Here is a 13124-nt window from a genome sequence, read left to right as displayed (position 1 = left end):
TGAAGACATCTAATTTAAATGAGATAATGGTCTCATAGAATGCATTGTTGAGCAAGTGTGATATGCATAATTTTTATACTATACGTGTTAAGTATATTCAAATATCTCAAATATAATACAATTAGAGAAGCCAAATGAAAGTTCCCCCATAAGAGAAGTTGAGCATATTAGAAGGTCAAAATAGTTGTTATGCACTTGGATAAAATGTCTACCTTTTCTTTGTAGTTGGGAAATGTTGAGGATAAACCTTTCATGAAATGTTCTTCCTCATATAAAGTATTAGTTACTGTTTTCTGCAGAGAGTTCCATTGCTGTATTGTGCCTTTGACAGAGTTCCTTTAATTTGATAAATGTGTTTGTGTTTAATGCAAAATAGTTAAAATACCTGAAATCCTTTATCCTCTGAGCTGTTCTGAATTTACAGAGGCTTCAAATAAAATACTGCCTGAGGCTGGGAACACTATGAATATTTCAGTGGAACCGAAGCTGTCAAAATATAGGGGGGAATGTCCGTTGGATATATAGAATAAATGAATGGATCTATGACAATTGAAAATTATAACACACCCTTTTAAACAGATTTGTTCTGTTTTGGAGACTTTACTGGGGAATGGAAATGGCAGGGCTACAGTAAGCTTGGGAAATGACAGTGAATTAAAGTTATGAAATGAATTCTATAAAATGGTGAATAGAAAGAATATTAAACTTGAAAAGATAAATACTAATATCTGTATGATATTGTGAATTATGGTTGGTAGAGGGAAAATGGCTCAGTCTATTTTGGATTCAAGTTGCACAAAAAGGGGTTTAACCCCATAATTAGGTAGAAATAAGGAGAGAAACTTCATGTTATGCTATAAAATGAGAGTTCCAGCAGGTACCCATTGATCTTTGAATTCAACATTTATTTAGCACCTACTCTGTGTCAGCCACTGAGGGATTAGAGATCATTATTAGCATTGAAGATGCAAAGAAGAGCAGGATCTAAGGATATACAGGGCATGAGGGATAGGTAAACAGTTAATTATCAAAGTAAACTTTGATCAAACCTTGCTTCTGACATTGAATTACTCAGCTTTATCTGGTGCCCCATGTCTCATCTGAAAAATGATGTAGGTAAATTAGTTCTTTAACATTTTTTCCAAGTCCAATTATTTATGATTCTTTGGATGAAAACAGGAAGTTTGCTTGGAACATGAGTATGGCCCAAAAGCCTATCCCTAAAATGCAAGTTGTGACTGTTATCTTTGAAGTTAAAAAAACCCACACAAGATGTTAAGGCTGGTATACATAATCTCATCAGCTTTCCCATATCTTTACTTGATTTTCTCCCTGAAGCCAAGACTTCATGTTATCTAGGAACCAGTCTGTGAAACTTCATTTGGATATACTTACTGAAAGTGATCTGTAAATCTTCAATCCTTTTATGTTCTCCTGCCTACCACAAGAATATCTGTTCTATTGGTTATGTCAATATTGAGTAATATGACACATTAATTCATAGTGATTAATTAAGTATACCAATTACATTGAATAGTTTACCTTTTACAACTGTACTTTGCAAGGGATTCCTAGAATAAACTATGGTTTAACTCAGGTTGATATATTGGTAATGGTACAGTGAGGTCATAATAATAGATGGTAGGAAAAAGATTGAAAATGTCAGAGATTTTTAATGGCCCTCAATAAACATGCCATGAAAACATCCCTCTCTCTACCTATGCATACGGCAAGTTCTGATGTTTTTTAAAATTGGAAGGTGCAGACATAACTCTAAGGGCTTTTACGTTCAAACACAAGAATAAGAGATTAGAACAGGCCAAAGAATCAGAAGACTGGGTTTGTGTTGTCTGTCATATTTACCACCTGTGTGTCCCTCCAATGGACTGAATGTTTGTGTCTTCTGAAATTCATATGTTGAAACTCTAATCCCAGTATGGTGGTTATTTGGAGGTGGGGAGTCTTGGGAGATAAAGTCATGATGGTATAGCCCTCATGCATGTGGGATCAGTGCCCTTGTACGAGGCCAAACTGCTATTTCAGCCTCATCCTGCCATGTGAGGAGATCCTGAGAAGTCAGAGGCCTACAGCCTGGAGGAAGGCTTTCACTGGTACCTGAATATCATGCTGGCATCCTGATCTCAGCTCTCCAGCCTCTAGAACAGGAAAAATAATCTTCTCTTCTTTATCAACTTCCTAGTTTCTGGTATTTTGTGACAGCAGCCTGAACAAACATAGTCCTTAAGGAATCTACTTTTCCATCCAGATTCTGTTTCTTCTCCTTTTATGACATAAAACATGTTTTTACTTCTATTATAATAATCAAATGAAGAAATACATCTGGAAGCTCATTATAAAGCTTATAGAAAAGTGTAAATATAATTGATTTTTATTTAACTTTTTATTTTTATTTTAGTTAATAGAGCAATATTGGTTTCAGAAGTAGAATATGTAATAACAGAAAAATATATCCAATAATGTAAAAAAAACACTGTATGAAGGACGACAGCTGAGAAGCTATTATGCCTTTCCCTCTATCCCCAAATTTTTCCTGGGAGAAATATGCTTTGAATGATGAGATGGGCTATAACCTAGTTGAGGGCAGAGGAATCTGCCAGATTCTGTCATAAGGACAGAAACAGGTGAGAAAAGATGCGTTGGGATGAGTTGGTTTAAAGAAAATAAATAAATACTCCTCTACTAAGGAGTAGCACATACAGGAAGTGGTAGAAAGTGGGCAGTGAGTGCGAATGATAACATCAGAAGACAGATACGAGACTTTGAAGATCATGTAAGATGGTCATTAAGAGGATACTCTGGGGAAAAGGTGATTGGATATTTAAAAGGGATACGTGAATTGATGAGCAACTAGTATTTTTCAGCTGCTAGATTTTAAAGTGAGAGTACTGTAAATCATGAAATTGCATGATTATGTCATCTGCATCCAACTTTTCCCAGAACAGGTATAGCATCACACTGACATTCCCCTCCTCCAAGATTTATTTGTCATACTCATTCAGAACATACAAATAGACACAAAGGAGCTAAGGAAAAGGGAATTGGCCATTGACACACACATACTACAAAGCTTCAGTTAATTCTTGAAAATTACTTGGTAACTTGAGGACCACTCATTCTCTGATATTGTCAAGACATCTATTTACCCTCTCAAAACCCACAACATTAAAATGCATCCAACATCCTTAAGGCCTTTCTGCATTTTGGAGAAAACAAAATCTCTTCTTATAAACTTGCATCCATGTATGTCATTAATCACAACTCACTCAGCCCATGTTGAATGGGACTTTTATAAAAAGCTTATACAATCTGTCCAAATTGCAATATAACAAAACTCTCATTAATATCCACAAGAAACTTTTTCACTACAGGGGATTTAGTAACATTCTTTCATGCTTTTAAGAATCTCTGGATCACCCATTATTACCATACGTATTTCACTGACCTCTGATGCAAGAAATTGCCCTCCACAACCTCACAATATATGCCATTAGAATGCCAACTGCTGATCATATACTCTTATCTCCTAGAAATAGAGTCTCTCATAGGCCCTGCATCTGTAACCTTCCACACCCAGATGTCCATTACGTCTTAGTTTATGGAACCAGAACCTTGCAAGCTTGGCAAAACCACAGAGGCCTTCTTGCCTAGAGGAAAGTGTATCTCTACAAGATACAGTGAATCCTAGTCCCTCTGTGTATCATACCCATAACAGGAGATGGACTTTCCTACCTTCATTCCCTTGGCAAATGTGTTGCTGGAGGAAGCACCCCTCTTCTTGACCCCATGGCTATCTGTTATCATTACATGTGGTGGGCCTTTCTGGAGAGCAGCTGCTTTTCATCCCTTAGCTGGGATGCTCCTAATAAAGGATGGGGTCCAAGGATTAGCCCAGTTGCCTTAATTTCAAGCATCTATCTTAGCACAGGATGCCCTGGAAAACATTAGAACCCCTCTGAATATTTTTACAGATTCTCTGGCCATTGTCATTGGTCTGCTTGAAAGATCTAGCCAATGGAAGCGGCAACAATTTTATAACCAAGGTTTCTTCCTTTAGGGTAAAGAACTCTAGAGTCTCTTGCCTCACAGATTTTGAAAATAAAATCAAAGGCACCCTTGTTCTCCACACATACTAAATCCTTAAGTCCTAACCAAGGTTCTTCATATTCCTTTCAGATTTTAGTCATTACTGATAGTGACTAAAGCATTCATCTCACTTCACAAAATACACAGTGCGGGGCTTTTGAACAAGCCCTTTAGTGAAGCTGGTGGGAACTTCAAGTCATGCAAACTCTGGCCCTTATGAATGAATAAACTCTTACCCCAGCTGCTAACCACCATAAAGCTGAGCCATCACTCTCCATGTGTACTCTGGACACCACATGACCCTATATGCAATTTTTTGGACCTGTTTGGGAGACTTCCCTGCACTCTCCCCCAAAAGCCTCATTATAGGAGTACTAAACCTTTCATACTCTCTTGGTAAATGTGTGGTGTCATCAGTCTGAATATCTGAATCAAATTTTGGGTCAGGTGGTCCATCCTTCTGTGGAATGGGAGCAATAGCTTATTTGCAATTTTCAGCCTCCCTTGCAAGAAGATTGTCCCAGGTGGCTATCTCTGAAATGAAATGACTTGTGTAACTTTGAGATCTAAGCAGCTTGTAGCTGGCATTTCTCTCCTCACTTTACTTTGCTCTGCAACTGTGGAACTGCGTTTTACACAGCTGGCTTAACCAGATATAAGACTTAGAAAAGACATCTGATCTGCATCAGATTATAAAAAGTGAAAAATAAACTTGTAGCTAACCCACAGAGATTTGTCTGTCTGTTAGGGCAGCTAGAGTAGATTAATATACAAGGTGATGGTGTTTCTAGATTCATCCATGATTTTCATATATTCTCCCTTTACCGCATGTTTGGACCAGCCTGAATGTTATTTCAGCCATTTATATTGTCTGAACAGATAATCACTTTGCTGCTGTGCCAGAGGAAATTTCTTAAAGGCCTTCTGCTAGCAGCCATTGTGTGTGAATTTCCTTGCTACATTCCTTTTGTTCCAGAATGAGAGTAGTCTTGTGGCTTTAGGGAATGAAAACTCCTATCTGGTAGCTGAGATCCAGTAATTGGTCGTGGCATGACCTTAGTGTCTGACCTGACCTAAAGGTATAATATGAGATATGATATATAGTATCTATGAGATAGATGAGATAATATATATACATTATGTTTATATACACAGAATTTTATATGAGATAAATACATGGATAGTGCCCAATGTTGATTTCAAGAAATTGTCATTGTATTTCCCCTCATTATTATTGTTAATATCATTGCTATTTTTCCTTGTTCTTAATTAACCCATGATCTAGTAATACCTGAGCAATAAAGGATTTATTTGAGGAACCAAATAATATGTTAAGAAAGCCATGATTGAAATGGGATGTGGCTTTATCCAGCTAAAGTGGAGACTAAATTGAAGAAAAGGAAGCTTTTAATTTGGATTTCCTCCCTTGTGGACAGGATCACAATATGAAATCAACATGACAGCACTAGGTGGGAGTGAGGATGGAGTGGCTGCAAAAAATCTAAGGGGTTCAGATGGAGAAGTATTAAGAGGATAGTAACTTTTTTATCATCTATCCTACAATTTCAATTTATATCTGTAGCCTTTTATTTTAAAGTTTATTTATGTATATTTGGAAGTGGAGAAGGGCAGAGAGAGAGGGAGAGAAAGAATCCTAAGAAGGCTCCGTGCTGTCAGTGCAGAGCCCCATATGGGGCTCAAACTGACGAACTGTGAGATCATGACCTGAACTGAAACCAAGAGTGAGACATTTAACCGACTGAGCCACCCAGGCACCTGACATCTGTAGCCTTTATTTGTATTTCTACATTGTTTCTTATCATTATGTGATATAGTACTACTATTACTACTACTGCTACTACTACTACTGCTGCTGTTGCTGCTGCTACTACCATTACCTTCTGTTTACAGGAAAGCCTGATGAAGCTCAGACAAGTTATGTGACTTAGGGAAATTTCCTTAACTAGTGAAAAATGGAGCTGAGTCTTCTGACTCAAGAAGCAGTGTCCCTCCTCTTGGTCATTCTGTCCTCTTGGAGGAAAAAAATCTCCTTCAACATTTTGCTCATGTGTTTTGTGTGACATCTAAAAGGTAAATACATTTTATTTAGAAAAGAATAATTTTACAACACTGGTTCCTTTGTCTGCAACAGAATGGTGAATATGTAGTAAAATCAGCATGTGAGCATGGATTTGGAAATGGCAGGTTTGCTGTCAAATTTCATTAAAGAATATATTAAGTTCAAGATAACAGATATAAGGAAGAGGGAATCAATGACTTCTTCCTGAAAATGTTTGACATAGGTGGCCTACTCCGTGCTTTGGTTTTTCCAGTGTTGGGTATTTGTTTTATTTCTCAGAAAGATGCATTGAGTTCTGCATGCAGGAAGATATCTGTGTGGCTCAAGGTAATAAGAGATGAAAATATTATTCTGTGTGTGGTACACAGTACTGCATGTGAAGTTACTTACTTTTCTGTCAGACACGAAGTGCCTGGGTACAATGATATGGTAGAGGCTAAAGAGGCATCGGATTTCATTTATGAAATGATAATTAACACAACGGGTTGTTCTTCATTTTTTGCTTGTTTGTTTGCTAGCCTGTTGTGTAGATAAATTAAGAAACCCCTTTTCTGCCACAGGCAAGTCATATTGGGCAGTATCATAAGCTTAATGTTAGAACCCGTCTACTCAGCTAGATGTAATTTTTCCATTTCTTCCTCTTAATGACCTCATTATCAGTGAAACTGAATCTTCCTGTGGAGATTTCTTGCTGATGAAAATATCAGCTGATAGTTTTAGAAAACAAGGATTTCTATTAACTAAAGCAAAATAAATGCCAACTAACCTATTACCATGATACTCTGAAACTATTCTCTCAATTCCTCCTTAACAGAAGTTATCAGTAATATGCATGAGAAAACAGAAGCAAGTAGCTATTTATAATCACCAGTGTCAAGTCATGAAGGACGCTCCAGTGGGTGATTCTGAAGATGCTCTTCACTGAAACAGCATGGAGACTTCAGTAGCATTATCTTTTATAGACCAGTTACACACAGGATGAGAGTTGAGGAGGTGGGACAAAAGAGTGCATTTATAATTAGACTCTCACATATATTTGGCCATGAATCAGGGAATAGGCTTTAAAGGTAAAGCTGAGTCTAGAATAAAAATGTGAATGAAGGTTATCACTATCCTCTGAAACCTATACAGGACAACTGGTTTACTTAAATGATCTTACTTTTAATATAACAAGATGAAGACTATGGTTGGTGGAAGAATGATGCTTTTCTTTAGGTTGAAATTACACTCAGTGCTAGCCATGCGGGAACACAACCATATTGCTAGATCTCTGGTTTCCCTAAATAAATCACAAATATATCATTTTATGCAGAATTCTCCTAACCAATGTGTTTATAATGAAGTTGAAAGAAAAGAAGGAATATGGAAGTAAGAAAGGAAGGGAGGAGGGAGAGAAAGAAGACAGAAAAAATTCTTGTCCAGTTTTGGACTCCAAGCTTCCATTTTGCCACCTCTGATTGGGTTGGTGTTCTAGATTTTTATTTTTCCTAATAAAACACATATATGTTTTCACAAATAATATACTCTCAAAGATTTCTGAGAAGTATAAAAGTGCTAATTTTCTGAGGTGCAAATTTGAGACACAGATGCAAAAATCTTTATTAGGGAGTAAGTTGCTTAGTTCATATTTGAACCAGGTATACAGCAATGAACCATTTGTTATCGCTATGTGTTGGAACATCTAGAAAAACTTCTTTGAAGCTATTTAACTTTTATTCTGAATGTAAAATGCTCTGAAATTAAATATGACATGTAGCCATCAAATAAAATTTATGCAAGAAAATATATAGTAGAATGAAATTTGTGCATTTGTATATATACAAAAGGCTCTGAATATACACATCATGAAAGTCATGAGTCTAAATGATCACACTCCCTAAATTATCATTAGGATAATAAAAGTTTATGGTGGTTAGATGCGTGTGAAAGAAGAGCATTGTCAAGATTATGAGAAATATCCAATAATTTAAAAAGAATTTTACTAATGTAGATCATGTGAATCATGTAGGTAACTGATAATCGTAATGAAACTTCAGAACATTCTTAGGCTGTTATTTAGTGTATGGTCTAGGATCTTCCATTGTACCATCCCTACATATATGCTGTATTCTATTTTGGGCTCTTACAGTCAGCTGAGAACCACAATATTTTCATATGACAGATCATATGACTCAAGGTGATATTTCTGAAAAGAGTCTTATTCCAGGTTATTATAAATCAAACTGAAAAACTAAGAGGAACACTCTGAAAACTTGTTTATTGGATTGCCTACTTAAATCCACGATGGATATTAGTAAGGTGGGGTTTAGGAGCTCAGAATCTAATTGTAGACCCCAGATATACAGTCCAGAATGATTGGAGGACAAGACAAAAAGCGTTGAATTAGTACTCACTTGTTTCAAGATAAAAAGATCCATGTGACTTGAATAATCAGGAGCATCTTCATGAAGGACATGAGGCTAGGTCAAGATTTGGAAGATGAGTAGAATTTTAGTGAGTAGAAAGAAGCAGAAAAAGCCATGAATAAAGATAGCCTGCTCTCTATCCCATGGAATGAACACCATTCAGAGAATATGAATGTTTTTGGAACATGATTTAGGCATTAATTTACTTCAGTGTAAATCACAGTTTTTCTTGGATAATGCACTACCAAATGATAAGGACAGTTAATTTTGAGCACACAGAAATCGGCACATGACTGTAAGGGCACACTTTGGATAATGAGGAGAAAAAAGGTATATATTCTGGCATTTTATAATATGGTGTGTATATCATTCAGAGTTCTCTAAAGAAAGAGAATCAATGGGATATATGTGTGTGGTGTGATATATATTAATATATATGTGGGATATATATTAAGAGATTTATTTCAAGGAATTGATTCTGCAGTTCTGGGGGCTACCAAGTTTGAAGCACATAGGGCAAGCAAGTGCACAATCTTTAAGGTAGGTTAGCAGGCTGGATATTCAGTCAAGAGTTGATACTGCAGTTTGCATGTGGAATTTCTTCTCTAGAGAAAGTGTTTTTACTGGTAAGGTGTTACAACTAATTGGATGACAACTGCCACATTAGCAAAGGAACCTCCTTTATGTGAAGTCAACTCATAGTAGATGTTAAGCATATCTACAAAATACTTTCAGGGCACCTGGATGGCTCAGTCGGTTAAACATCTGATTCTTGATTTTGGCTCAGCTCACGATCTTAGGTCATGATCTCACAGTTCTTGGGATCAAGCCCTGCATAGGGCTCTGTGCTAACAGTACAGAGGCTGCTTGGGATTCTCTCTCTCCACCCCAACTCTGCTTGTGCTCTCTCTCGCGCTCTCTCTTTCTCTCTCTCTCTCAAAATAAATAAACATTAAACAGCAACAACAACAACAAAAATACTTACAGAACATCACCTAGATTACTGTTTGTTTAAATAACTAGGTAATATAGCTTTGCTGAGTGGATCCTTAAAATTTACAGTCACAGCATGTATTCAGGCCCCCAGATTCTGGAGTAAGACTTCATTAAACTGAATCTGGATTTCAACAAGTATGTGAAATTGAGCTTCTCAGACTCTGTTTCACAATTCTGTTTTGAAAATAGGATGAGGGGTGCCTGGGTGGCTCAGTCAGTTAAGTGACTGACTTTGGCTCAGGTCATGATCTTGCAGGTTCATGGGTTCGAGCCCTGCATTGGGTTCTATGCTGGCAGCTCAGAGCCTGGAGCCTGTTTCAGATTCTGTGTTTCCCTCTCTCTCTGTACTTCCCCTGCTCATGCTGTCTCTGTCTCAAAAGTAAATAAAAACTATAAAAAAAAAACTAAAAAAAATAGGATGATAATAGGGAAATTATCTATTGTGAGGAGGTTTTGAATATAAAAATGTTAATGTAAATGTGTTCATCTATATTAACACTAGAACAGTGCCTGGTGCATAAACATTAGTGCTAAGCATTATCTATTACTATGATGAGTATGTTCACAATCCTATGTAGGGATAACTTCACATCAACAGAATATGATATGTAATGCCTTTTTTTTCATACCTTTACCACTTTATGACCTTAGCAGAAAGTATTAATGGTATGGGGGAAAAAAAAAACTATGAATATAAATAAATGGAGAACTAATGTACTTAATTTTTAATTAAAAAATCCCTCTCTGTATTTTAAGAAAACTTTACATCAAGTTATTGTTTGTTTATTCAGTTAGCTACTTAATTAATTAATTTAGCTCTGGAAACTTTAGTTATAATGATGATTTATGGTCCACAAAGGAACAGTAACCAGATATCTGAAAACATCTTCACTTGAGCCATCTGTTTATGCCTAAGTACCAGTTGTTAAACATGTCAGAGATTTACATTTATTTTAATTGTCTTAATATTTAAAATTAGCTAACCCACAAAACTGCAGTTAACCAAAAGGACAAATATATTTGAAAATAACCTTTAAAAAAGTGAAAATAGTCATGATTCATTAGCATTTAGAAATTTAGAATTTTGAGAATAATTCCCTAGCAGAATATGAGATATGGAATAGAAATTCACCTAAACACTAAAGCTTTGTGATGGGTTATGAGAACTTAATTCTGTTTGAAGGAAAGATCCTTTAAATATCAGTAGCCATAAAATAACCAGAAATTTGCAATTTGAAATATGTTAATAGATAGCCTACGAGACAGAGAGAGAAAGAGACAGAGACAGAGAGATCCTGTGTTCTAGACTAGAGGTTCAAGAGCCATAATCATAGTAAATAAAGATGTTAAGAATTCCTGTAGTAAAGAAAGAACACAGTTTTAAATCTCATATTTACAAAACACATTTGACTACAGAGTTTGTGTCACATTCACTCTAAGATTCCAGTTCATTGATCTGTAAGGTGTGGTGGAAGTTAAAGATCCAATGAAGAGCTACTGTTTCTTTTTTAAACAAGCCTCCCAGGTCAATGTCCTGTTCTTTGAAATTTGAGAAACATCCGTCTACACCATGAAACAGGAAGGAGGAAAGCAGGAACTATGAAAAAGAAACTTAATGGGGTGCTTAAGTGGCTCAGTTAGTTAAGCATCTGACTCTTGAGTTCAGCTCAGATCATAATCACAGAGTTCTTGAGTTCGAGCACAGCGTCAGGCTCTGCGCTAACAGCAAGGAGCCTGCCTCGGATTCTCTGTCTCCCTTTCTCTTTGCCATTCCCTGATCATACTAAACAAATAAACATTAAAAAGGGGGAAACTTATTAGATAATGTCTATTGGGTTGACATCATAGACGAGAAAGAAAACTAACTCTCCACATCAAACAATTTTGTAGTCTCCCAGGAGAATTACTGTCAAAATATATTATGCAATCCATGTGTAAGTGTTACTTCAACTTAGCAATTAATTTCTTTGAGTTATGAAGATATCTTAATTAATCTATAAATCCCCTAAAAAGAGCTGACTATTAAGTATCACGCTAGTGTGCCTCTGAAAAAATCCACAACTGTAACAGTATAATGCAGGCAGAGTCCATCTGTTCCTCGTTTTCCTTTTGCAGGTTGGGCATATATAAAGTTTGATTGCATTACTCTTCAAGGTTCTAATTTGGAATCTTCCAAACCATATCCAGACAAAATATATGAATGACAATTTCCTTTCACTTTGTTCTATTATTGCATGTGGTATGCACATAGGTGTGTATGCATGCAAAAACACCTTTATTTATATACATAAAATATTTATATATATACAAATATATATACAAAGTCTTTGTATATATTTATACATACATATATGTTCAATCTTTGTACATTGTGTGTATATAAATATATATATGTAAAACACTTGTACGTTGTGTGCATGTATATATATGCATACAACGTACAAAGACTGATTAGGATAAAGACTGAGTCAAAAGTCTGCATATCTTAAAAATCCCACATAACTTATTATATACACACACTCATACACACACAATGTACAAAGACTTTGATTAACTAGAATAAAGACTGAGTAAAAAGTCTACATGTCTTAAAAATCCTACCTAATTTATAATATGTATATATATATAACTTACATAAGGTAACTATATAAGGTATTGGATGTGTTACCTCACCTTACTATGTAATCATTTTGTAACATACATGTGTGTCATCAAATTATCACGTGGTACACCTTAAACTTATACCATATTATATATCAATCATATCTCAATAAAGTTAGAGACAAAAATAAAGAAAAACAGGCATAGAAGTTAAAGCATGTCACATGCTCAGGGCCTAAGGCTGAAGAAGGATGTTGAGGCTCTTCGCATTTAATCATTTAGGGAGAAGGGGGAGGTAGTGTGCCTGATGGGTAGGAGAAAGGAGATCCTTTAAACACAATGAGTGGCACAGTTTTATGATATATATTTTGAAAAGGTTAAACCATAGAAGCTTAAAACTCAGCTAGTCTGACAATTAACTGACATTACAGTCAGGCAAGAACCTCAACTATCACAGAGGCTAATCTCTTTAATGTCAATTGAGAAATGAAACACAGAGAGGTTGAAATATAACCTGCCTTTCTGGGGAGAATATCTGAATGTCCATATTAAAAGTATCTATCTGATTTGATTTTAACAAAGATAGCCACTGAGTTGACTTTCTCTTCTCTAATTTGTATCCTCAAATTTTTCCTTATTTTTTCCCATTTTCCCTTTTATTCTTACTTGTCATACGCATCTGCAGATACAAGGAAGTCAAAATGTTGATATATGAAGATGGAATAAGCAGAATTGTGGCTTTCGAGAATATTTTACTTTAACAGAACAGGCAGAATATAAACAATAATTGAACTGCAAGGTAATGGGGCCATAGGAATTTTATAGAAAGTATTCTGAATATACAAGTGACTGACCAGTGATTTGTCTGTGGAGTTGAGGTGATATCTGAACTGAATATTAGACGACAAGTGGGGTATAGAAGGGATAATAAGGAAAGC

This window comes from Crocuta crocuta, unplaced genomic scaffold (genome assembly GCF_008692635.1).
Source record: "Crocuta crocuta isolate KB4526 unplaced genomic scaffold, BGI_CrCroc_1.0 scaffold309, whole genome shotgun sequence".
NCBI lineage: Eukaryota > Metazoa > Chordata > Mammalia > Carnivora > Hyaenidae > Crocuta > Crocuta crocuta.
The sequence above is the reverse complement of the archived record's forward strand: the minus strand, read 5'-3'. Positions refer to the sequence as shown.